At 44.4% G+C, this 25,823-nt stretch overlaps 1 protein-coding gene across 6 annotated transcripts in view; it reads right to left on the minus strand.

Moving 5' to 3' along the window:
* The window catches only part of LOC126278363 (uncharacterized), an 830,119-nt gene that overhangs the window by 143,480 nt on the left and 660,816 nt on the right, over positions 1-25,823 (minus strand). The gene's annotated exons all lie outside the window — the stretch shown is intronic.

Below are 25,823 nucleotides of genomic sequence, written 5' to 3' on the forward strand. Positions count from 1 at the left end.
ACATATGCGTGATTTAACCGCCTTTCGTAATGACGAGAATAGAAACAGTGCCTTTTGGAACTGCAGGAATGTACAACCCAGGCGATTCCACTTACCAGACCTGGTGCCCGTAAATTCTTCTCCAGTAATTTTTATAACTTGCGGCATTGCACACGAGAATACGTTGCGTCAGTAAACCCATACGGATACTGGGCTTTTAATTGCATTTCTCCTCATTCGTGTATCAATCCAGTGTCATCTTGTGCAGTTCAATTGTTCAACTTACGGTAGTAATAAATAGCGAAAATTTAATCAAATAGTTTATTTTTTATAGGTGGTATAGACCCACATGTTTATCGGCTGATGACTTCAACGTTATCAGCACCAATTCAGATAATTCAACCTTCCTAGAGAACTAACAAATGGCAAAAAGGATGCCTGGATTCCCTCTCTCCCTCCTCTCTCGCTCACGTATAGCTCCCCCAGAAGAACAGAATAGGGCAAAAGCCAGCGTTCCAGCATACACACCAGACAGGGGCCGACAGATAAAACAGAAGCTGGCACCCGACCTTGCTTCAGCCACGGCATACCGTCTTTCTTAAACGTCTTGTCAGGGATAGCAAGCTATGAAGTCAGACGACGATACCTCGATTTACAGAGCAATAGAAGATTTAAGGTTCGTGACCTTGGCCACACTCTTGGTTCGCAATCCAGGGATTAGATCGGGTATAAGCGTACATCACAACAGACGTGTATCGATACGGAGTGCTTGGGAAAGAGAAAATATACAGTTATTATGTCCTATTAGAATGCAATAGCAATTTTAATACACTCCTGGAAATGGAAAAAAGAACACATTGACGCCGGTGTGTCAGACCCACCATACTTGCTCCGGACACTGCGAGAGGGCTGTACAAGCAATGATCACACGCACGGCACAGCGGACACACCAGGAACCGCGGTGTTGGCCGTCGAATGGCACTAGCTGCGCAGCATTTGTGCACCGCCGCCGTCAGTGTCAGCCAGTTTGCCGTGGCATACGGAGCTCCATCGCAGTCTTTAACACTGGTAGCATGCCGCGACAGCGTGGACGTGAACCGTATGTGCAGTTGACGGACTTTGAGCGAGGGCGTATAGTGGCCATGTGGGAGGCCGGGTGGATGTACCACCGAATTGCTCAACACGTGGGGCGTGAGGTCTCCACAGTACATCGATGTTGTCGCCAGTGGTCGGCGGAAGGTGCACGTGCCCGTCGACCTGGGACCGGACCGCAGCGACGCACGGATGCACGCCAAGACCGTAGGATCCTACGCAGTGCCGTAGGGGACCGCACCGCCACTTCCCAGCAAATTAGGGACACTGTTGCTCCTGGGGTATCGGCGAGGACCATTCGCAACCGTCTCCATGAAGCTGGGCTACGGTCCCGCACACCGTTAGGCCGTCTTCCGCTCACGCCCCAACATCGTGCAGCCCGCCTCCAGTGGTGTCGCGACAGGCGTGAATGGAGGGACGAATGGAGACGTGTCGTCTTCAGCGATGAGAGTCGCTTCTGCCTTGGTGCCAATGATAGTCGTATGCGTGTTTGGCGCCGTGCAGGTGAGCGCCACAATCAGGACTGCATACGACCGAGGCACACAGGGCCAACACCCGGCATCATGGTGTGGGGAGCGATCTCCTACACTGGCCTTACACCTCTGGTGATCGTCGAGGGGACACTGAATAGTGCACGGTACATCCAAACCGTCTTCGAACCCATCGTTCTACCATTCCTAGACCGGCAAGGGAACTTGCTGTTCCAACAGGACAATGCACGTCCGCATGTATCCCGTGCCACCCAACGTGCTCTAGAAGGTGTAAGTCAACTACTGTGGCCAGCAAGATCTCCGGATCTGTTCCCCTTTGAGCATGTTTGGGACTGGATGAAGCGTCGTCTTACGCGGTCTGCACGTCCAGCACGAACGCTGGTCGAACTGAGGCGCCAGGTGGAAATGGCATGGCAAGCCGTTCCACAGGGCTACATCCAGCATCTCTACGATCGTCTCCATGGGAGAATAGCAACCTGCATTGCTGCGAAAGGTGGATATACACTGTACTAGTGCCGACATTGTGCATGCTCTGTTGCCTGTGTCTATGTGCCTGTGGTACTGTCAGTGTGATCATGTGATGTATCTGACCCCAGGAATGTGTCAATAAAGTTTCCCCTTTCCTGGGACAATGAATTCACGGTGTTCTTACTTCAATTTCCAGGAGTGTAGTAGTACAAGGTTACACGGTCATTCAGGTTAACTTTAGACCAGCCTAGAAAAAGAGTTATGCTTTTCCTATACCTAATGTTTTCGGTAACTTTACACCTTGCCAAAAGAAAGAAGTAAGAAGGATGTTAGTTCGGTATTACTGGTTTACTTTGAAATATGGAGCTTTTTGGCTCTAAATGGCTCTGAGCACTATGGGACTTAACTTCTGTGGTCATCAGTCCCCTAGAACTTAGAACCACTTAAACCTAACCAACCTAAGGACATCACACACATCCATGCCCGAGGCAGGATTCGAACCTGCGACCGTAGCAGTCGCGCGGTTCCGGACTGTGCGCCTTAACCGCGAGACCACCGCGGCCGGCATGGAGCTTTTTGTATCGACCTACTACTGTTCAGTTGAAATCACTACTGCAAACTCTTCACAGCCAACGCGATCAAAGAATAAACACAAGCCTAAGAGCTTATTCGAAAGTAGAAAGACAGTTTAAAAACTGTTACTTTTAGCACAAGTACATTCAGTAGATGGGTCACCAGCCATTTGAAACAAAAGTACTACGTGTTACAAAGGTACCTTGACTCGTAAGAAGTTACCCTGGTTGGCTGTATTTACAGTAGAAATAGTGCTTGAGTCACTGGTTTATTAATCTGCGAGGAGGCCCAGCGAATTTCTCACCAAAGATTCGCAGAGAACTCGAACAGCCACGTGTTGCACGGCGCTGCTCGCCGAAGCGTTATTAACGGAGGCGGCTTCTTTGTGTAGCGAAGCTGATCAGCGCCGCCAATGAACCTACAAGGACACACTTGTTTGTGCTGCAGCAAAAATTATTACAGCGCTCTGATAACATCTATATTATTTGGAAGGCAGCCATTTGTGAAAAGAAATCGCCCGCCAGCTGAACTCGAGCTGAATATTACTAATTCATTCGCTGAGATTCAACTGGCGGAGCGAGCGCAAGATTTCATCAGCGTTGTCAGTCATGTCAAAGCATAACTTGCTGAAAGGCAGCTTTCCACTCAGTGAATGGACCAAGTCTTTTTTCTGAAAAAAAGCGCGCTTTTTATATTGCCTTGGCAGAGAGGTCATTAACAACAAAGTCTTGCCTCAGATTTCAGGGAACATTGAGTGTGGCCTCCATTAATGCGCTAAAAGAGATCTCGTGGTTCAGGGACCGATATCGGGACGCTTCTTCAAAACTAAAATCCAGGTATCTACAAATGCCTTGATTAACTGGGGTGGAGTGATAACACCTGGAACACGCCAGATCAGAACTGACTTCGTAACTTGAGAGGTGGAGATTTCTATCATAACTGTATGCCTGAAACACAATGGCAGTTAACTGAACTGAAATATGGTATACTGACTAAAATGGAAGGTGTTAGAACATGAAGCATTGCTCCACTATTTATCAAATTTTGTGGAGATGATCATCACATGCCAGGCGTGGGACAGCGTGTCCTACCCAATGTTTCAAAACTCTGCGCATAAAAACAGGATTTTTCCGGGGCTCATATCTCGAGTGCACTCACATCTCGAGTCCTGTTGGCGATAGAAAGGTAGGCTCAAGTGTTTCGGATAGTCCTTGGTCTAACACACCATTTGTATACTCAGCAGAGGGATCATCTTACTGCAACCATCCTACAGTACATCCTCCAGCTTAGGAAATTGGAACAAATCGGTTGGATCTTTTTCGTATTAGATGTGGCCTATGGCGCACCTTAAAGGGCGTACGTAGGCACTATTTAGTCCAAGGGCGGTACCCGAGGAAATCCGAAAAACGTGGTTTTTGGGTGCCAAGACCGAGCCGCAGATTCCACGGCGGCTTGCACAGCAAATGGCTGAAATTTTTACAACATTTTCCTAAGATCCCGATCCCGAATAAAATTGAAAATTTTCTTGATATCTTTAACCATTTCCGAAATACAGAAGTTCAGAGTTGCCCTACTTGTACACATATAATCCGGTGTTCGGCAAAACGTAGTCTACAAAACGATGTAGTACAGAGAAATGTGCTGTCATTAGAAGGGTTCAGGGAAGCTCATATTGCTCCATCACTGAAGCAAAATTTTAGTGCAGGTAAAATTCTGTCTGAGATTAATGACTGAACTTTCACTGCATTGAGAATTAATGTCTAGCTATCATCGACAATAGTATGAGGTGTGACTCCAATGAGCACTAATGCTGTCCTCTACCCTCTCTGGCAAGGAAGCAAACAACCTCCATATGTCATCTTGAATATGTTGCCATGCCTGAAACATAAGCTGAGTCCGCTAATGAAGATTACTGGAGGAGGCTGATACGAAGTATATACCCCAATGACATCCCAGCCGGCTGCTGCGACCGAGCAGTTGTAGGCGCTTCAGTCCGGAACCGCGCTGCTGCTACGGTGGCAGGTTAGAATCCCGCCTCGGGCATGGATGCGTGTGATGTTTAAGTAGTTCTAAGTTCTAGGGGACTGATGACCTGGAGACGTTAAGTCCCATAGTGCTCAGAGCCATTTGAACCATGACGATAAGCGGCACATGCACTTTCTCTGAGCATGGTGTGTGATGATCTCCATGTGAAAAGTTACCTTAACTGTAGACATACCCGAAGGACATTATGTACTCAAATCATTTTCAACTGCACAAATGATATTTTTCTGTTCTGACAACAAGCTCGCATAAGGTTGAAATTTTAAGTATCGTACAAGTATGGAAAAAACTGAAATATCATTTTGATAGCGCTCTGTCAAGATGCTCATATTGTAGCACTTATCAATTAATAATTTCTGAAATTTGAATACAGATTTTCTGAATGTACACGGAGAGGGAGAAGAGTCAGAAATTAGTCGACTTATTTGGTTGATTTATAGCTCTTCGAGCTCCTCGTCCAGGCCTTGAAGGACCAAGGGAGGACGTCGACCGACTACCGTGTCATCTTTTACCTTGCGGCATCATGCGGATGCGAAATGGAGGGGCAAGCGGACAGCACACCTCTCTCCTGGCCGTTTTGCCACTTCTTCCCACTGAAGTGCACCCCCTACCAGTCCTCCCGCCAAGGAAAGCCCTTGGCAGTACCGGGAATCGAGCTCCCGTCCTCCGCATGCCACCCATCTACACTGACCACTCGGCTACGGAGGCAAACTACCTTGATTCTTCTCAGTTTTTCTCGCCTGGGTTCGCAGCGTACGTAAAGTCAAAATATGTTACCTCTCACACTTGGTACAAGATTAGCTGCAATTTATTTAACTCGTGATGACTACATTGATTCACAACGAACTCTTTTCAGCGAATTGCCATTTTCAAGTATACCTTTTGAAATGTTATAACTTTTATAATTACATTTATGTATTTTCTATGCAATATTACATTATGTTGTACTTGCGTTTAGGTTGTAATGATGTCGATTGTGCATCAAGGAGCGACTTTTCCGACTGGTAATGTGTCGCAATTATAAGTCATGTAGTTTTTTTGTATTGGATTTTCTCACGATTTTATATTAGTAATCTTGATAGTTGTTTGACAGTTTTCGCTCCTGCGATGCTCCAAGTGTAGAGTAAATTATATGCGAGAAGTTTAGGGATGGTGCTTGATATTCAAAGACTGGAAATTTGTAGTTATGTGAAGTAGAGAGCCTTTTGTATAGGCTTAGGGTTATCTATTGTTGTTTATGTGGCATGTCCTTTTTATCCTTCATCTTTTTCTGTTATTTCAAAAAAGTTTTCTAAGTAGCTCTTAAGTTGCAGGTCTCATTGTTCTTTAAGGATGTCATTCGGCTACTTTTTCGTATGTTTGTAAATTGTAATTCTTCATTGTTCATAGAATGACCTTTACGTGTTCTGTAAACATATTTTGAGAAGGAACAAGAAACCCTGCAAGAAGCCAATCAAATTTTTACTTACACCTAAAAAGCCGAAACTATAAAAAAGAACAAATCGAAAAAGGGGCAGAACAAATCCAAACTGTACATAAAATGAAGTTCATGCTATGGACGTTTTAGAAGAACTGGAAATTTACACACATTCGAGAAAAAATCGGAACAATTTTCTTAACGAAAACAGATCCGAAAACATAGAAACTATTCGGAAAACTTTATTGAAAACGATAAAGCATAAAAATGATACGGCACATAAAAACCCTTAAGCTCCGCATACCTACAGACTTACAATTTTTGGAACTCCAACACCTTACCTGAACTTCCACGGTATAATTTACTCTATAAACATAAAACAAGCAAAAGCTGTCAAACAACAGCCAATAAGTACTGTACACTAAAAGACCAATACAAAATAAACTACATGATTTATAGTAACGACATATTACCAGGCAGAAAGCTCGCTCCAAGATGCACTATGGACGTCACTGCGCCTAGACGTAAGTATAACATAATGTAATATTACATAAAAAATGGCAGTTAAACTGAAACTAGCTGCTTCTGAATCGGTATAATCATCACGAGGCGAATAAAATTATTTGGAGCTAAACTTGTAACAACTGGAGAAAAATGTTATATTTTTCTCAGTGCGTAAGTACTAAATTTCATCAAGGTTGTGGTGATTGTGTATGGGTTCCTTTGTATGAAGGAGGGCCCCATGAACGCAAAAATAGCTGTGGTCGCGGCAACCTAACATATCCGTAAAATTTTCCTCAGACCTCACATGTAAAAGCGATCCACTTTTTTTCAGAACGTCCACGTGGGGTGTGAACAGGACATGATCTCAACCACGACAGTACGCTGTTTTCCGTCTGGTACTCGGTAGTGAAACAGGTCTCCAGCAGGATCACTCAGTCGAACGCGAGGCTGTCTTCTGGAGCAACCAGTAAGTGACGTTTGCACCAGGTAGTTAGCGTCTGAAACAGTGATGGCTCACACACCCAGAGGACGAGCAGTAAGAGCCTCTAACAGAAGACATGACTTTATCACTTCATCAATTCATAATTAACGCCATCGGATGGTGAATCGTAGACCTTCAGTTTGCAACTGCACGCTGAGAAAGAACCTCGTGAAGTGTGTTTAGCACGTCGTCATGTGCCAATGTCATTTCTTGTTGCTCTGTTCTGCCTCCCTCTCGCCTTTTCTTTAAATACCAGATGATACTCATTTTGCAATTATTTAATTTCTTTAAAATTGATATCCTCCTTAACAAGTGAACCCTTATGTACTATACTAAGGTCTGCTTAAAACTACTTCAGGACTGATCATTATGCGCACGTGGAAGGACGGAGCAAAGTTGCCACATCCCGCACGGAACACATGCATAGTCCCAAATTTCATTCTGCATATACCGGTACATCTACATCTGTACTCCGAAAGCCACCTTACGGTGTGGGTATCAGTGTCACTTCCCCTTTTCCTGTTCCACCCGTGTATGATTCGCGGGAAGAACGACTGCTGGTAAGCCTCCACGAGAGCTCGAATCTCTGACTTTATATTCAAAGTCTTTGCACGGAATGTACGTAACGCGAAGGAATATACTGACTTGCTTCGAATATGGGCTCATCATTGGATGTCAGCTGCGTAATACTCTACTAGCTATTAAAATTGCTACACCACGAAGAATGTCCACCTTGATGCAAAACACCTTTTTATTCGTTTATTTCTTTATTATCCCCAAACTAGTTTCGTCGAAAAATATCACCATCATCAGTGGGGCTTTTTAATCTTATTTATTGTACACTACTGGCCATTAAAATTGCTACATCAAGAAGAAATGCAGATGATAAACGGGTATTCAATGGACAAATATATTATACTAGAACTGATATGTGATTACATTTTCACGCAATTTGGGTGCATAGATCCTGAGAGATCACTACCCAGAACAACCACCTCTGGCCATAATAACGGCCTTGATACGCCTGGGCATTGATTCAAACAGATCTTGGATGGCGTGTACAGGTACAGCTGCCCATTCAGCTTCAACACGATACCACAGTTCATCAAGAGTAGTGACTAGCTTTTTGTGACGAGCCAGTTGCTCGGCCACCATTGAGCAGACGTTTTCAATTGGTGAGAGATCTGGAGAATGTGCTGGCAAGGGTAGCAGTCGGACATTTTCTGTATCCAGAAAGGCCCGTACAGGACCTGCAACATGTGATCGTGTATTATCCTGCTGAAATGTAGAGTTTTTGCAGGGATCGATTGAAGGGTACAGCCACGGGTCTTAACACATCTGAAATGTAACGTCCACTGTTCAAAGTGCCGTCAATGCGAACAAGAAGTGAACGAGACGTGTAACCAATGGAACCCCATACCATCACGCAAGGTGATGACGCCAGTATGGCGATGACGAATACACGCGTCCAATGCGCGTTCATCGCGATGTCGCCAAACACGGATGCGACCACCATGATGCTGTAAACAGGACCTGGATTCATCCGAAAAAATAACGTTTTGCCATTCGTACACCCAGGTTCGTTGTTGAGTACACCATCGCAGGCGTTCCTGTCTGTGATGCAGCGTCAAGGGTAACCGCAGCCATGGCCCTGTTTGCGACATGCTTTTTTTTCTGTCGCCGTTTTTTACTTAGCGAACACCATGTTCGCGAACAGCAAGATGGCGTAATATTTTGGATCAGAAACTAAGTGCGAAAGTTTTGTTTTTCTGTGTGTAAAAGCAGACACCTACCATCCAACGAACATGACATTATGTTCTCTAAGTAAAAAGCGGCGACAGAAAAAAACCCATAGAAAATATGTCGCAAACAGCGGCAATAATTGCTTGTAACTTGCTGTAACATACAATAAATAAGATTAAAAAATAAAGAAATAAACGAATAACAAGGTGTTTTGCATCAAGGCGGACTCAATTTCTGTTATTGCTGTTTTTCTATGCAAACACGGATCAAATGGAAGAGTTCCAAGATAAAATCTTTGTCTGACATTTACTTTGCCTGTTATTGAATTTAATTGTGAGCAAAATTCTGAATGCCAGAAATGTTATGTAACTGTCACAAAGGATTCGGTGGCTCACGATAACAATGAGAGACCAAGTTTGTTTTTATTGCACAACAGTATAAACAATTAATCGCGCACTTTCGTCTTCTTTGTGTCTCCAAACGACTCATCGAGAGCGATAATCAGAATGCAAACCTTTTTTTGTCTAGATGGTCATAAGACACCACAGGAGTAAGAAATAGACTTAATGTGGAATCTATGCTGGAAATGTATCAGAATGTTGTCGTTTCCAGGAAGTGGGCTAAGTCACTGGAATAAGCGAAGCACGAAGTGCTTGGAGAAAATTCAGTTGGATGGAGGGTCTTCCGCGAAGAAGGGAAGTATTCGCTGGCCATCAGACGACAGTGGTGACGACAATGGAGAAAGTGAGAGCTGGCTGGGTGTGACGGAAGAGCAGCAGACCGAGACGTCCACGGGACGCGGAAAGGACACCACGCGGTCCGAAGAGCGCAGGTAGGCGGCTCCGAGAGGCGATGCGTACGAGGGGTCTTCGCGCGACCCTAGTGTTGTGCTTGGGTAGCTCAGTTGGTAGAGCACTTGCCCGCGAAAGGCAAAGGTCCCGAGTTCGAGTCTCCGTCCGGCACACAGTTTTAATCTGCCAGGAAGTTTCATAACTGCCGGCACGGTAGCTCAGCGTGTTCGGTCAGAGGGTTAGCTGCCCTCTGTAAAAAAAAAAAAAAAAAAAAAACTGAGTTAATCGATCAACAACGAACTTAAATGGATGTCTTACGACGTCCGCCCCGAACAGATACAACGAACAAATGTGAACAAAATGAGATTAAAAAAAAAGTCAGAAATTGCGGCGCTAGGGGTAGGCAACCGGAGCAATAGGAAAATGCAGTTATGAGGTGAGCAGCTAGGTGCGCCACCGTTACAGATCACCTCTTGAGGTCCTCAAATGCGTAAAGGACGTCGGGGTGATATTTTACAGATATCAAGTTAAAACCAGAAAATAATGCGTTTTTGTTTGTATTTACAATGAAGGAACACTCTAAGTACAACTAAATAACAGATATTAATTACATAAGATCATCGAGAATGAATACCGCGGACACACATGGAAACAACGAACTCAACAATAACCAAAACATCCGAAAATTCTGGAACAGCCATCCTTTATTCATTCAGCGTAGAAGGAGAAGAATAAGAAACAGGAAAAGGAGGAGGAGCAGGGCAGAAATTATCAGTGCAGTGTTGGAGATTTCACAACGCTAGAAGATAGTAGAAAAATGCATTAAGACCTGTAGAGCGTTGACGCTTGACCTAGGGGTTGACCTTCAACATGAACAACAGTAACGCATTGCGCCTATGTGATGGAAAGCCCCTTACTTGTACGATTACACGATTGCACAACAATGACTGGAAGCAATCATAGGCACTGAACACATGGGAGCATGCGTACGAAAATTTTTAAAATGGAACGACCACATAAAAGTAATCGCTGGAAAGGTAGTTTGCAGACTGAGATTCATGAAATTTATTCGCAAACTGCGAATTCGGTATCACGGCAACTATACAATTTACTGGAAAAAATGAAAATTTGTGCTGGACTGGGGCTCGAGCGTCGATTCACCGCTTACGGAGCCGTCGCCTTAACCGTTCGGGTGTCCGAGCACGCTTCACGGACACGCCCATCCTTCCATTTGTCTCTGTGTCTGCTATCCTTAGTGCTCGGACAATTACGGGGATGAGTCAGCTGAAAACCTCAAATATTTTTTTACATATTATTTATTGTGCAGAATTGGTACAAATCTGTATCACTTTTCAACATAATCTCCCCCACGCTCAATGCAAGTCCTCCAGCACTTACAAAGTGCATAAATTCACTTAGAAAAAAATTCTTTTGATAGTCCGCGGAACCATTCATGCGATGTGTGGCGTACCTCTTGATCAAAACGGAACTTATTTCCTCCCATTGCGTCTTTGAGTGGTCCAAACATATGGAAATCACTTGGAGCAAGGTCTGGTGAGTATGGTGGATGAGGAAGACACTCAAAATGCAGGTCTGTGATTGTTGCAACTGTTGTACGGGCAGTGTGGAGCCTTGCATTGTCATGTTGCAAAAGGACACCTGCTGACAGCAATCCACGTCGCTTTGATTTGATTGCAGGCCGCAGATGATTTTTTAGGAGATCTGTGTATGATGTACTGGTGAAAGTGGTCCCTCTAGGCATGTAATGCTCCAAAATGACGCCTTTTTCGTCCCTGCTGATGGTTCTGTTCGAAACTTCTTTGGTTTTGGTGATGAGGAATGGTGCCATTCCTTGCTCGCTCTCTTCGTTTCCGGTTGGTGGAAGTGAACCCAGCTTTCGTCCCCAGTAACGATTCTTGCAAGGAAGCCATCACCTTCTCGTTCAAAGCGCCGAAGAAGTTCTTCACAAGCATCAACACGTCGTTCTCTCATTTCAGAAGTCAGCTGCCGTGCCACCCATCTTGCAGACACTTTGTGAAACTGGAGCACATCATGCACAATGTGGTGAGCTGACCCATGACTAATCTGTAAACATTCTGCAATGTCATTCAGTGTCACTGGGCAGTTTTCCTTCACTATGGCTTCAACTGCTGCAATGTTCTGTGGAGTGACCTGGACGAGGAGCATCTTCCACTGAAGTCACACCATTTGCGAACTTCCTACTCCATTCGTAGACTTGCTGCTGTGACAAACATGCATCAGTGTACTTCATTCGTCGATGAGTTTCAATAGGTTTCACACCTTCACTACGCAAAAACCGAATAACAGAGCACTGTTCTTCCCTGGTGCAAGTCGCACAAGAGGGGCGGCCATCTTTATACTGATACTGCGACGGTATGTGTGCATCTGCACTATGCTGCCATCTACAGGCCAATCTGCACGCTGTTTGTACACGCTTACCAACTTACAGGTCACCGGCGCGCAAGGTTTTCATTTGACTCACCCTCGTATGCGATTCCCGCACAGGGAGAGACTTAGTTTTCTCGTCAGATTGTCCTCGCTATTTTCATGCACGTCCGAAGGAACACTGTAACGAAGTTTACAGACACTGTCAATACAGACACTGCACTAATGTACAGACTGAGATACACTGGAAGAGTCCTCAGAATGCGTGGCCCTGCTGCAAGAAGATAGCTTATGAAAACACCGTTCGACTTAAATATTGGTTACTCTGGGACGTGTACCAGATACGATTGTTGTCAGAAGTAGAGATGATCTCGAGAAGATCGGCACTGTTTCAAATGGTTCAAATGGCTCTGAGCGCTATGGGACTTAACATCTATGGTCATCAGTCCCCTAGAACTTAGAACTACTTAAACCTAACTAACCTAAGGACATCACACAACACCCAGTCATTTCGAGGCAGAGAAAATCCCTGACACCGCCGGGAATCGAACCCGGGAACCCGGGCGCGGGAAGCGAGAACGCTACCGCAAGACCACGAGCCGCGCACATCGGCACTGTTTCTCCCAGCTTCACCTAGCAAGCGTGGAAGCTTCACGGAGAACCCAATGGCAGACGTCACAAGAGATGCGTGCGCATCACCGTGTTGTTAACCGTTAAAAGTTCATGAACGAACATTCCTGATGGGAATCAGCCAATATATTGCTTCCTCCTATGTATATCTCGCGAAAAAACCATGAAGGTAAATTAGAAAGATTCGAGACCTAACAGAGACTTTCCAGCAATCGTCATTCCCGCGCACCATTCGCGACTGGTACAGAAAAGGGGGAAATGACTGTGGTACGAAAAGTAAGGCTGCTCTTGCAGAGTGTAGGTGTAGTGTCAGAACAACGTAATAGTTATCCCCCCTCCCCTCTCCCCCCCCCCCTTCTCTCCTCCGCCAACCTCTCCATCTCAGCGTAGCATTTGCGCCCAACGCCCTCAATTATTTCTTGAATGTATTACACTTTTTCTTTTCCTACAATTTCTACCTTTTACAGTTCCCTCTAATACTACAGAAATTAATCCGTGACATTTTAACATATGTCCTATCATGCTATCTCTTCTTCTTGTTACTGTTTTCCATATGTTTCCCTCCTCGTCGATTCTGCGGAGAACCTCCTCATTCCTCACCTTATTTGTCCACCTAATTTTCAACATTCTTCTGTACATTACACCTCAAACGCTTCGATTCTCTTATTTCCAGTTTTCCACAGTCCGTGATTCAGGGACGTACAATGCTTCCTTCCTCAAATTAAGGCCGATGTTTGATACCAGCAGACTTCTCTTGGCCTGTGGTAGTCTGCTTTTTATGTTCTCCTTGCGTCGTCAGTCATGGGTTAATTTGCTGCCTAGGTGGCAGAATTCCTTTACTTCGTCTACTTTGTACTCCCAAATTCTGGTGTACGTTAATCGCTAATGTTACTTCTGTTCCTCCTCTTTACTTTATCCGTTCTTAGGTTTAATCTTAGTCCGTACTGTCTTCATTAGCAATTGTTATCAATCATATCCTTTCACTCCGAAAATCAGTCCTGAACCTTTCTTTTATTTCTGTCATTGTTTCATCGATGTATACCGCGTGTACCGGTATGAAATGAGCGTTAAGATACAAATGTGCCGATAGGGAACACTTGTTGTGAACGAGCCTTATTTTTTTTTGTTTGGTTGGTATGACATCTGTCAAAGATATTTAGTATACATCAAGTCGTGGAACAAACATCATCATATGTTTTCATCGTGTTAACAATGTCGAATTTTTTACCAGAAAGTGATGGTTTGCGGAAAGCATTAATTTTTTGTTTTCATTTAAAAAAAAAAGTGCTCCAGAGTCGCATCGAATGCTTGTCGAGGCATATGGTGATCATGCTCTATCAAAAACAACATGAAAAAGACGGTTGCAACGGTTCAGAAATAATGACTTTGATGTAAGAAATAAAGAACGTGGAAGACCACTATAAAAGTTCGAAGACGCCAAATTGCAAGCAATATTGGATGAAGAAGATACTTTGAGTCAGAAGCAAATGGCAGAAATGCTAAATGTTGCACAAGAAACAATTTCTGACCGTTTGAAAGCTATGGGAAAGGTCTAAAAGTGTGGAAAATGGGTGCCCCATGAATTGAATGAAAGACAGATGGAAAACCGAAAAACCATTTGTCAAATGTTGATAAGAGATAAAAGAAAATCAATTTTGAATCGAATTGTTACTGGCCATGAAAAGTGGATTTATTTTAAGAATCCTAAACGGGAAAATCATGGGTTAATGCGGGACAACCATCAAATCGACTGCAAAACCAGTTCGATTTGGCAAGAAGACAATGCTCTGTGTTTGGCGGGATCAGAAAGGTGTGGTGTATCATGAGCTTCTAAAACCAGGTGAAACAGTGAATACTAATCGCTACAGACAACAGATGTTCAATTTGAACATTGATCGAAAAAATACCAGAATGGGCCAGAAGACACGGCAAAGTAATTTTTTTACACGACTGTGCACTTGCACACAAAGCAAAACTGGTTCGGGATACGATCAAAACACTTGGCTGGGAGCTGCTACACCACCAGCCTTATTCGCCAGACTTGGCCCCTTCAGACTACCATTTGTTTTCATCAATGGGACACGCATTGGCTGAGGAAGAAGTCGAAAATTGGGTGTCTGATGGGTTTGCTTCAAAAGACGAACATTTCTATTGGCGTGGTGTCAAAAATGGTTCAAATGGCTCGGAGCACTATGGGACTCAATTGCTGTGGTCATTAGTCCGCTAGAACTTAGAACTACTTAAACCTGCCCGAGGCAGGATTCGAACCTGCGACCGTAGCAGTCGCACGGTTCCGGACTGCGCGCCTAGAACCGCGAGACCACCGCGGCCGGTGTCCACAAATTACCAGAAAGGTGGTCAAAATGCATAGAAAGCAATAGTGAGTACCTTGAATAAAATGTTTTTACTTTCAATTCAAAATTAGTGGTTAATTTTCACAAAAAACGCTCATTTCATACCGGTACACCTGGTATATTGAACAGTAAAGGTGAAATACTACTCCCGTCTTGTACTCTTCCCAACCCGAGTGCTTCCTTCTTCGCCTTCCATTGTCATTGTTCCCTTTATGTTCTCGTACATATTGTATACTACTCGTCTTTCTCTAAGCGCACACCTATTTTCCTGAGAATTTCGAACAACTTGCACCATTTTACACGGTCGGACGCTTTTCAAGTCAACAAATTCTCCGGACGTGCCTAGAATTTTGCATAATTCTTGCTTCCACTAACAAACCCAAAGCCGGAACTACCTCTCTGGTATCTTCACCCCTTGAAAACCCAAACTCTCCAACAGATTTATCCGCTAGACAGAATGGTGGAAGGGTAACTACAGCTAGTGATGCTGGCAGAGGCCTCGCAAGTTGAGGCGTCTGAAGAGCGCAGTAGGTTATCGGGTGGACGACGTGGTGCAGACTCCATATGTTACGAGAGCTGGCGGCGTGTCCAGCGGACGCGACCTTGCGGCCGAGAGTGAAAGCGGGTCCCCGTGGGCGGCAGAAATGGCGTCCCTGCAGCTTCAGCCTGAACCTGAACCTCGGCCAGGCAGGGCCACCTCCCGACTGGTGGATCTGCTGCAGCAGACTTACCGCCCACTCCTGCACGCGTCTGCGCTGCTTGCCGCTATGCTCTTATCATCACTATCATTTTGCTGTCGGAGCTCTTTCCTTGGCCGCACGTGCTTCCTAATATGTTGTTATTGTTGTTGTTGTTGTTGTCGTCTTCAGTCCTGAGACTGGTTTGATGCAGCTCTCCATGCTACTCTATCCTGTGCAAGCTTCTTCATCATCCTTCTGAATCTGCTTAGTGTACTCATCTCTCGGTCTCCCTCTACGATTTATACCCTCCACGTTGCCCTCCAATGCTAAATTTGTGATCCCTTGATGCCTCAAAACATGTCCTACCAACCGATCCCTTCTTCTAGTCAAGTTGTGCCACAAACTTCTCTTCTCCCCAATCTTATTCAATACCTCCTCATTAGTTAAATGCTCTATCCACCTTATCTTCAGTATTCTTCAGTAGCACCACATTTCGAAAGCTTCTATTCTCTTCTTGTCCAAACTAGTCATCGTCCACGTTTCACTTCCATACATGGCTACACTCCAAACAAATACTTTCAGAAACGACTTCCTGACACTTAAATCAATATTCGATGTTAACAAATTTCTCTTCTTCAGAAACGCTTTCCTTGCCATTGCCAGTCTACATTTTATATCCTCTCTACTTCGACCATTATCAGTTATTTCACTTCCTAAATAGCAAAACTTCTTTACTACTTTAAGTGTCTCATTTCTTAATCTAATTCCCTCAGCATCACCCGATTTAATTTGACTACATTCCATTATCCTCGTTTTGCTTTTGTTGATGTTCATCTTATATCCTCCTTTCAAGACACTATCCATTCCGTTCAACTGCTCTTCCAAGTCCTTTGCCGTCTCTGACAGAATTACAATGTCATCGGAGAACCTCAAAGTTTTTACTTCTTATCCATGGATTTGAATACCTACTCCAAATTTTTCTTTTGTTTCCTTTACTGCTTGCTCAATATACAGATTGAATAACATCAAGGAGAGGCTACAACCCTGTCTCACTCCTTTCCCAACCACTGCTTCCCTTTCATGCCCCTCGACTCTAATGACTGCCATCTGGTTTCTGTACAAATTGTAAATAGCCTTTCGCTCCCTGTATTTTACCCCTGCCACCTTCAGAATTTGAAAGAGAGTATTCCAGTTAACATTGTCAAAAGCTTTCTCTAAGTCCACAAATGCTAGAAACATAGGTTAGCCTTTTCTTAATCTTTCTTCTAAGATAAGTCGTAAGGTCAGTATTGCCTCACGTGTTCCAACATTTCTACGGAATCCAAACAGCTTCCCCCAGGGCGGATTCTACCAGTTTTACCATTCGTCTGTAAAGAATTCGTTTGCAGCTGTGACTTATTAAACTGAAAGTTCGGTAATTTTCACATCTGTCAGCACCTGCTTTCTTTGGGATTGGAATTATTATATTCTTCTTGAAGTCTGAGGGTATTTCGCCTGTCTCATACATCTTGCTCACCAGATGGTAGAGTTTTGTAATGACTGGCTCTCCCAAGGCCGTCAGTAGTTCTAATGGAATGTTGTCTACTTCGGGGGCCTTGTTTCGACTCAGGTCTTTCAGTGCTCTGTCAAACTCTTCACGTATTATCCTGTCTCCCATTTCCTCTTCATCTACATCCTCTTCCATTTCCATAATATTGTCCTCAAGTACATCGCCCTAAACAATTTTTCTTGTTTCGCTACTCATACACGTTAGAAGTTTCTCCATATTCAGTGGGTTTTATTTGTTACGTTATTATTACATGTTGGTATTAGAAAGTCTGTTTAGTATTTGTAGCGGGGCTACAATTATGGCCTTCCAGTAAGTCATTTTTTTTTTTTTATAGATTTCTGATTTCTGTGCTCATACAGGGCGTTAGAGTGAAGCTTCAGCCGGCCGGAGTGGGCGAGCGGCTCTAGGCGCTACAGTCTGGAGCCGCGCGACCGCTGCGGTCGTAGGTTCGAATCCTGCCTAGGGCATGAATGTGTGTGATGTCCTTAGGTTAGTTAGATTTCAGTAGTTCTAAGTTCTAGGGGACTGATGACCTCAGAAGTTAAATCCCATAGTGCTCAGAGCCATTTGAACCATTTGTGGAGCTTTATAGCACACACTGTCTCACAAACTCCGATGCACAAAACAGCTTCAAACAACTGATTCCTTTATAAATGAGTTAATGCAGGCTAGCTCATACCGAGCAACGGTCGCCCGCTCAGTACACACAGTACGCAGAATAGTTGCGGATTATCAGTCTCGGCTGAGCGAACAAATCTATTGACTCGGTGCAGTGACAGCTCCTGCTAAGAATGTGAATTCTTACCAAATGCATCCGCAATTTGCGGGTACGTATTGACATCAACTGTTTGTGAGAAGAAAAATTGTGCCGGACTGAGACTCAGTACTGGATTTTCCGCTTAACGCGAGCAGTCGCCTTAACCTCTTCGGATATCCGTGCTCGTGTCGAGGAACTACCCATTCTTCCATATCTCCCGTTGTCCACAACCCTTTTGCTCGAACTTTTTGTGAGCCCTGCAGAGATGGAGACAAATGTTTTGTTATCGTTAGGAAATTAGTGTTTACTGTCCCGTCGAGAACGAGGTCGTTAGAGACGGAGCTGGCTCGTACTAGGGAAGGAAATCGGCCGTGTCCATTCAAAGGAACCATCCCGGCATTTGCCTGAAGCGATTTAGAGTAAATTCGGGAAAACTTAAATCAGTATGGCTGAACGCGGGTTCGAACCGTCGTTCTCCCGAATGCGGCTATACATATATTGTCAGTGTTTACAGTATTTATATAGTGTCTGTATCTTTACATCAGAATGTCGTGCACACATGTATGCATTACGGTAAGAGGGCAACAATTCACTGACTCTTCTCTGTGCCTTGTTGAAAGTTCCGACGTTATTATCGAGAGACTGAACGAATGACTCAAAAAGCTCATTTTTAGCGTTAGCTGCGGAAGTTTGCAATGTCGTGAAAAGCCTCGCCGCAACGAAAAACGCGTTTGTTTTAAAGATTGCCATCCCAACTCGCTTCTCGTGCCCCTGTCACTATCTCCCGTATTTCGCGATAATACGAAACGATCTGCCCTAGTTTGAACTTCTTCGATGTCCTCCGTCAACCTATCGGGTAAAGACTCCATGCAGCACGGCAATACTCTAACCGAGGACGAGAAAACGTAGAGTAGGCCTATGTAGGCAGTCTCTTTAGTTGATCTGTTACACTTTCTAACGGTTCTGCCGAGAAAACGTAGCCTTTGTTTTGCCTTTTGCCTGTAATCACATTTAATAATGGATTTAGTGGCAGACAGAGTACTTGAGAAGCTGAGAGTGATTTTGGGGAAGCATACTGTGGAAGGTCTTCACAACGTGGGCATCAGAAGAGTGAAAAAAGCCGAGGTTTCAGCAAAACATGTGACCAAAGAGGCAAGGAAAAGGAGAAGGCAGCTGTTACTTGATAGAACTGGTGATGAAGATGACCTAGAATGTGGAGCAGGGTGTTTTTAATAACATCATGTAACAATAAATGTAAGGAATTTCATATGAAAACTTTAACCGTCCTTTTCTCAGTTTATACATTTTTCGCTACAAATGCCCCATTTTCTCAGGAAATATTCATCCTGTTGCACTGAAACTTTTACAGGGTCCTGCACAACTATCCAGTAAGCCATGGATCTACAATTAAGAATATGCGTTCAGCTCAGCTATTTTTATGTATATTTATGTTAAATTTTTTGCAGAAATACAGGCATTGAGTAAAAAATTGGTAAAACCTTTTGTTTTGATGCAAATCCTTCCATCGTAGATCAGTAGAATAAAGAGACACTAGTTATTATAATGCAGAAATTTTAAATCCGTATCTACAACAATCTCTGAGATAATGGGTCTTTAACATTGGTGAATTAACATGGGCGAGATCGGGGCCCAGGTCTCTCCTTAAAACAAACCAGATTTTCATCCATCGGTACCCTTATGCGACTGGCGCGAAATCTGAGTAGACATATTCTTGCTGCGAACTTTTTATGTGGCACAACTCATTCTTGGTGTTGTTATTTTTTCCGTCAGTGTAAAATATTTTTTGGAAAATTCAATAGTAAAATTCATATTACTGATACAATTGTACGATGAAATTGGTTAAACATTTATTCTTGTTAACAAACAATTGCCTCGTTACACCATGACCCTAGTGCAACCTACCAATTTATTCCATTTCATATCATTCGTAATCCTTGAAGGCAGTTTGCACTTGCCTGTTGTGAAGTTAAGTTGACTGGGCATCACGTATTCAGTTGGACAAGTTTCTTCTGACTTATAGTAATGAAACTTAGCATTTGATAGTTTTCAAACCACATTTGTACTTTCTGTATTATTGTTCCTCTTAATAGTGAAAACGTAACATGGCGCATATTTCTGTTGGTATCAGTTATGCCTCTATATTTTTATAGTCTTTGATAATAAGTTAACTCGAAACGCATAAGGTATGTGGAATAATAAAGTTGTGGTCGAGACATCTCAAAGACGAGACTTGAACCAAGGACCTCTCGCTCCGCAGTTGCTCACGCTAGCCACGGGACCAGGGCACTCCTGCGCTCACGTCATCCTTGATATTGCTTATGTTGCCCATGCACTGCTCAGTTTGTATATTTTGTTTATTTTTCATAGTTCCACACAACTTCTTCCTGTTTTCTCGATTGATCTTTGTTCAGTTTTTCAAGGCCTATCCACTGTGCCAACTTATAACTAAATCTGAGGGGGGTGCGATGGGGAGTTTCCCTTGTCAGGTGACATCCAGTGAGTTGTCGTCGTTCGAATTCACTGAATTCTGCTGCCCGACCCACCCTGATGTTAATTGCTTCTCCAGTGACAAAACAACAGTCCTGCCGCCACCCTCCCTTTTTTATATTGGCGGGTGAGCCTCTCTTGACATCTAGCGATCAATTCAGCATTAAACAGTGGTATGCGGATATTTTTGAACAGGTACTGTACCTTTCCCATATAAGTGCCTGCATCTACAGCTGCGCCTTTCTGCTCTAGGCATTCCTGTTTCGCCATTTTGCACTTTGTGTGTTTAGATAACTTTATAGTGGTTACGTCGAGATCTCTTTACAGGGAAACTATGGAACAGTAGCTTAAGTAATTTTTCTGATCGAGCACGTATTACGTAGCTCGATTGCAAAACGAAAGTTGGCTACCTTCTTTCCTAAGATCACACCTAAGATCGCACACCACATGCGAAGATTAGTAAAATTATTAGTTATACAGGTTCTTTTCCGCCTCAGCAGGCGAATTGTGGACACTGAATAGTACTCATAGCTCAAAAAATTATCTTCCTAATGTAATTACGTGAGCTGAATTAAATATTCCCTGTATCAGTTAATTTCGGTTACTAAGCCGACCATGGATCACTGTTAACTCCAAGATCAGCAAGTAAAGCTCTCTCTGGCTGGCGAACTAATATTCTCAGGTATGAGAAGTTATTTGTGGAATTTGTGCTCGCTTTAGTCACCTCCTGAACAAGGAACTAACCACTTTTCATAAATATACTTTATCACTCTTCATCCGGCCTCAGCTACACTATGTCGGCGATTGCTGCGCAAACAAATTCTCCACGTTCGTGTACACCACCATTACTCTGCCACGCAAACATAGGGGCTACACTCGTCTGGTGTGAGACGTTCCCTGGGGGGTCCACCGGTGGCCGAACCGCACAATAACCCTGAAAGAGTAGTTCGATGCGGGACGGCGGAGGGGTGAAGTGGACTGCGGTAGTCGTCGTGGGGTTGTGGACCACTGCGGCTGCGGCGCGGACGGAGCCTCTCCGTCGTTTTTAGGCCCCCGGTTAACATACAATACAATACAATTTAACATACATATGTCTGCTGTCGTGGCTATCACAGAACCGCTATCATGCAGCTGAACATACATCACTTCATTTTTCTTCTTGAAACAGGTTTTACATATATTTAACATAGCCCACAACATCTTTTTGCGCGCGGCCGTCGGCGTCTACATCCGGCAACGTCAACATTGCGTACAAGATTGCGATTCCCTTATGCTGTGTCGTACTAACAAGACATAGCCAGGGCAAAAGCATTACAGGCGCAAAGACGCGAGCTGATGCGAGTCCCGTTGAGACTCGCCGCTTGCGCGAGATCTCCCAGCGCAACGGGCGGCGCTGAGGATCAAGATATCGACTTCACCTCGGCCAGTTGCAGGCGTAGTACAATCCGCCTATGACCGAATAACAACAGACAGAAGCCTACTCGGAAGATAGAAGAGCAGCTCTCACCCAGTCGCACGTACATTATCGTCCAGGGCTGACTTAGACAGAGTAAGACGTTTAGTGAAGTGTTTGTATTGCTATGTAATGTGAAGTTTACCTACGATTATTTGCACTTAGCCATGGAGGGCTGTTTTGTGTTAGATTACACGCAGTGTTGCAGACTTCATTAATCATCTAGTCACAAGGATAAATAAACCCTTTAACTCATTAGTGTGACTTTGTTACTGATTTATTGGTTCAAATGGCTCTGAGCACTATGGGACTCTACTGCTGTGGTCATCAGTCCCCTAGAACTTAGAACTACTTAAACCTAACTAACTTAAGGACATCACACACATCCATGCCCGAGGCAGGATTCGAACCTGCGACCGTAGCAGTCGCACGGTTCCGGACTGCGCGCCTAGAACCGCGAGACCACCAGGCCGGCAAATACTGATTTATTGGAGTGTTGTAGAACCTTCATTCTCCTATCCTGTTACCTGGAACCTAGGACATAGCTGTGTAATAGTGGCACAAAGAAATTGTCTTAGCGGTGTCCCGGACGCCGTTTACGAACTTGCAAATTCGGCCTACCGTAACAGGTAGAATACATAGAAAGATAGGTCCCTTATCATTTAGCTACAAAATAGTAGGTCAGCAACTGGAAGCAGTTAATTCCATAAATTATCTGGGAGTACTCATTAGGAGTGATTTAAAATTGAATGATCATATAAAGTTGATCGTCGGTAAAGCAGATTCCAGACTGAGATTCATTGGAAGAGTCCTAAGGAAATGCAATCCGACAACAAAGGAAGTAGGTTACAGTACGCTTGTTCGCCCAATGCTTGAATACTGCTCAGCAGTGTGGGATCCGAACCAGGTAGGGTTGATAGAAGAGATAGAGAAGATCCAACGGAGAGCAGCGCGCTTCGTTACAGGATCATTTAGTAGTTGCGAAAGCGTTACGGAGATGATAGATAAACTCCAGTGGAAGACTCTGCAGGAGAGACGCTCAGTAGCTCGGTACGGGCTTTTGTTAAATTTTCGAGAACATACCTTCACCGAAGAGTCAAGCAGTATATTGCTCCCTCCTACGTATATCTCGCGAAGAGACCATGAGGATAAAATCAGAGAGATTAGAGCCCACACAGAAGCATACCGACAATCCTTCTTTCAACGTACAATACGAGACTGGAATAGAAGGGAGAAACAATAGAGGTACTCAGGGTACCCTCCGCCACACACCGTCAGGTGGCTTGCGGAGTATGGATGTAGATGTAGATGTAGAGTGGCAACTCGGCCTGCACAGCAGTAGCGAAGAGCCGTTTACAAAACAGGCGACGAGGGTTTTCAAAACCTTCGATTACTGCTTAGCTGCTGTGCACCCATGAAACATAGGAAAGAAACAAATAGACACATTTGTAGTTTTCAAGAAAAATTAGCAATTCTTAAGTTAAATAAACTTACCATATGGTGAGGCTGAGGTAAGAGATACAGAAAAAAACCTTATAACGGTATATCTCATTTTTTCTTATTACATTTCGCTTGATCGTTTTCTGCATTTTAACGTTTTCTTTCTTTTTTTGTTTTCATCGGTTAAATTCAAATTAAAGCGCATGGACACGAAATGCGACTGTTCGGTTTCCTGTGTCCACGGTACGTGGAACACATCGAGCGAATAAACGAGCGACCAGAAGACTCTCTTGCATGTCGCTGTCTTGTTTGGGTGGAAGTTTTAATGAGCGGCGGTCTGTACGGGGGCGCACGTGGTCGCGACGATTTAGCAGCGGGCGGCATTTATCGCGTGCTAATTCGCGTGACAGGTCGGCCGTCGGATGCCGAGAAACGGCGGAATAATTCACTGGAACCGGAGGGCGAAACTGGTGGCGCGGCGCAGCCTTTCCGGGGCCTATCTGGCGGCTGGATCTGGCGCTGGCCGGACAGTAAATTCGCGGAAATTCGGGCGGACCGTGCGAGCGCTTCTGGGAGTGGGGGCATTACACGGGGGCAGGGAACCCGACCGGATCGTCCGATTCCGCCGCCGTCGACAGCGCAGAGTTATGGCTGGCTGCCGAGACATAAAGAAGGCCGGCCGCGGGGGAAAAAACGGCGAGATGGCTGTCCGGGGGAGGGGGGGGGGCACGAAACACTCCGGCCGGCCGCCGTGTTGGCAGCGTGTACTTCTGTCACTCGCCTCATTTATGCTTCTGGATCGAATAATTCCTGAAAATGAACAGCTGGTGATGTTGCTTGTTGAGCCGTAGCCCGCTGTGCTCTGGCAGCTTAGGCACTCCGTAGGGGGTGACAATTAATTACGTGAGCTCAGAAGAGCAGGAGAAGGAGGGGAGGGGGGAGGAAGGGGGGAGAGTGGTCCGGCAAAAGCTCACCGTCCAATTTAAAGGGATGGGAGGAGGGCATTGAATATCTCACGTGAACTTTTTAATTCCAGGAAAATGCAGTGACGGAAAAAAGTCGCAGCACTAAGAAGGAATTGGCCAACTTAAACGAAAATTGGCAACCGTGTTTCTGCATCTGAAGGATGACATCTAATCGCGCCAGAGTGATACGACATACTATGAGGATGTAAATTAAGTTTGTTTTACGCACACGCTGTGACGGTGTCTGTCGGTAAACTGAAGAGCGAGCGCGCGAGTCCCCACTCTGCCTACCCTGTCACGTGACAGGCCGCTTCTACAGGCTGTTTCACAACGTAGCGGCGCGCGCTTTAAATCTGTGACGACGCCGTGTACAGATACGTCCCGTCTGCGTTTATTTTTAGACAAATGCGTTAAGAGCATAAGCAAAACAAAAGACGATAGCTTCTTCCGAAACAAAACATTATAAAGTAGATAATATTAACATAAGAACAGAAGTCAGGGTTCTACTACAAACATAGAACCGAATGCCTATTCATATGAATGTATGTTCCCCTATTCGCAAGACGAACCAGATATAGTGCAATCAGTCTGTAGTATTTAAGGCTTGTTCTTACTTTGTGTTTCTACTAAAAGGTAGAAGTTTACTTTGAAGGGCTGCATTAAAACTTAACAATTCTGGCAACACGAAGAGTGTTTAAAAAGTAACCAGAAATATATAATTACGTGTGTTGTATTAGTTCGATTCGCACTGTTTTTTTTGTCATTGTCTTCGTAAGCAGGTCTGAAAAGTATTTCCAGGTAAATCCCATTTCACGCAATGTCTTGTGAAACATCTTTCTGCAACAAAACTGTATTTTTTGTTTCACGCCAGTGAGTAATTTCCGTAATGTGGCATTTTTTTTTTGTTTATGTAAAAGTCCTCCACCGTTTGTCGAATGACCGATTTTGTGAAACTGCCTATAACGATGGGTTTACTCCCTAAATTATTAGTTTTTCTTCACGGTGATTCCAGTAAACCATGCGCCTAGTTTTCGCGTTCCTTCCTTAAGCGTCCTATTTTGGCGAGGCTGACGTTTGCATAAACTGCAGCCCTTTGATTGGGACTGGCAATATTAGTTAACAGTTCTTTTTGTGTAGCCTCCTTCTCACAAGCTGTAATTACGTTAGAGACGATCGAACGCTCGTTCTGCGCAAATATCTCCTTCGTATTCTGCAGATTTTCTTGCAATGCAGGGCGATTATCGATCACTTCCGGATACTGAAGTGTATCAGTGAGTACACAAAGTCAACTGACAGATTTGAAACTAAGATCCCACGAACAGAAACGGCGTATATCACTGCACGCCGAACTACACTGCTAGATACGTAACGGGCAACTGATTTTGGGTTGCCCTGTAGGTCAGTGGCAGGGTTCTTCCGGGAAAGGCCACTTTCCCCATCAAAAGCGCTACTCGCTCTTGAGTTTACAGACAGACTATACCTTTGAGAGTGGACGTGGT

The sequence above is a fragment of the Schistocerca gregaria genome, chromosome 6, assembly GCF_023897955.1.
Source record: "Schistocerca gregaria isolate iqSchGreg1 chromosome 6, iqSchGreg1.2, whole genome shotgun sequence".
Lineage (NCBI taxonomy): Eukaryota > Metazoa > Arthropoda > Insecta > Orthoptera > Acrididae > Schistocerca > Schistocerca gregaria.